The sequence below is a fragment of the Bison bison genome, unplaced genomic scaffold, assembly GCF_000754665.1.
Source record: "Bison bison bison isolate TAMUID 2011002044 unplaced genomic scaffold, Bison_UMD1.0 scf7180017864197, whole genome shotgun sequence".
NCBI lineage: Eukaryota > Metazoa > Chordata > Mammalia > Artiodactyla > Bovidae > Bison > Bison bison.
The window spans coordinates 1,360,657-1,363,156 of NW_011494769.1; positions in this window are offsets into that span (position 1 = coordinate 1,360,657).

Below are 2,500 nucleotides of genomic sequence, written 5' to 3' on the forward strand. Positions count from 1 at the left end.
GATGGACAGAGAGGCCTGGCGTGCTGCAATTCATGGGGTCGCAAAGAGTCAGACACAACTGAGCGACTGATCTGATCTGATCTGAACGGTAATTTTGGAGATACAAGACCTTGGTAAACCTCAGTTTTCTTATCTGTGCTTTCCTCATAATACGACTTTTCTGTCGTTGTTGGTTTTTTTTTTTTAATTAAAATGTGACAAAGCATTTAGTACTCTGCTCAGCACAATGCGTGAATATCAGGATTATACACAATTAACTTTAACTTTGTGTATCTATTTTGCTATTATAAGAAGACTTTGCTTCCTTCCAATATGGTTAGCAAAGTATTTGCCCCTAATTGCCAAAGCAACAGCTTATCTGATGGTGTGTATTTCCTCTCTCCATCCCCATCTGCCTCAGTGCTCTGCCCACCTTGTTACCTAAGCAAGTTGTTGCTGGGTTTTTTCCGCATTTGGCGTTTTGCATTCTTTTTGTGCCCTTGACAGGGTTGTTTTTATTCTCTGCTTTAGGCTGAAAGTCTAACTCCCAGATTTGAATCTAGGCAAAAAATGGATTTTGAGCCCCCAAGTTACTCCCCAGCATCATCCACCTCACCCCAATCCCTGTGTTACACCTGTGTTACATGACAATTCTTGTGTAACACCACCCAGCTTTGGTTCTACCCACAGTAATGTAGCTTTTTAGGAACCAGAATGCACATTCACAACCTTCCAGATCCCTTTCTTCTGGATTTGCCTCATCTCGGATAACATAATTCGTTCACTGACAGATATCATTCCTACTTATTTGGGATTTTTGGTTGGATTTCACAATGGACCTTCTTTCAGATAAGCTGTTCAGATTAATTTTTTCTCATTTAACACAGGAGCATCTAATGCCTGGACACTGGAGTCACATGAGATGTGAGGATGCTCCCAGCCAGGAAGAAGACAAAGCTAGTGATTGAGCTGGAACTTAGATTCCCTGTAGAAAAGGGAAAAGACAAATAAGAGCAAGGACCACCTAATGAGGATCTGATGTTTTCTTCTATCCACACTTCCTACAAAGGCCTGCCACCTCTAAACCAGCAGGTGGTTCAGCTTTCTACTACAGCAAAAACTATGCAGGTCAAGAAGCAACAGTTAGAACTGATCATGGAACAACAGACAGGTTCCAAATCAGGAAAGGAGTACTTCAAGGCTGTATATTGTCACCCTGCTTATTTAACTTATATACAGAGTACATCATGAGAAATGCTGAACTGGATAAAGCACAAACTGGAATTAAGATTGCCAGGAGAAATATCAATAACCTCAGATATGCAGATGACACCACCCTTATGGTAGAAAGTGAAGAAGAACTAAAGAGCCTCTTGATGAAAGTGAAAGAGGAGAGTGAAAAAGCTGGCTTAAAACTCAACATTCAGAAAACTAAGATCATGGCATCTGGTCCTATCACTTCATGGCAAATATATGGGGAAACAGTGGAAACAGTTAGAGACTTTATTTTTTTCACTCCAAAATCACTGCAGATGGTGACTATAACCATCAAATTAAAAGACACTTGCTCCTTGGAAGAAAAGTTATGACCAACCTAGATAGCATATTCAAAAGCAGAGACAAAAAAGCTATGGTTTTACCAGTAGTCATGTATGGATGTGAGAGTTGGACTATGAAGAAAGCTGAGTGCTGAAGAATTGATGCTTTTGAACTGTTGTGTTGGAAAAGAGTCTTGAGAGTCCCTTGGACAGCAAGAAGATCCAACCAGTCCATCCTAAAGGAAATCAGTCCTGAATATTCATTGGAAGGACTAATGATGAAGCTGAAACTCCAATACTTTGGCCACCTGATATGAAGAACTGACTCATTTGAAAAGACCCTGATGCTGGGAAAGATTGAAGGTGGAAGGAGAAGGGGATGAAAGAGGATGAGATGGTTGGATGGCATCACTGACTCAACGGACGTGAGTTTGAGTAGCCTCTGGGAGTTGGTGATGGACAGGGAGGTCTTGCGTGCTGCAGTCCCTGGGGTCATAAAAAGTCGGACATGACTGAGTGACTGAACTGACAGCAAAAGAAAAATGTGTTTGTTACTGTGATACTGGTATGCCAGCTATTTTGCTAAATGTGGTCATTAACAAAAATACAATTCTTTGTGTGTTATCAACTCATTTTTTTTTTAATTGAAGTATAGTTGATTTGGTGGCTCAGACAGTAAAGAATCTGCCTGCAATGCAGGAGACCCAGGTTCAATCCCTGGGTTGAGAAGATTACCTGGAGAAGGGAAAGACAATCCACTTCAATATTCTTCCCTGGAGAATTCCATGGACAGTGGAACCTGACAGGCTACAGTCCTTGGGATCACATGACTGAGCGATTAACACTTTCACTTTAATAGTTGATTTACAATGCTGTGTTCAGTTCAGTTCAGTTCAGTCACTCAGTCGTGTCTGACTCTTTGCGACCCTGTGAATCGCAGCACGCCAGGCCTCCCTGTCCATCACCAACTCCCAGAGTGTCTC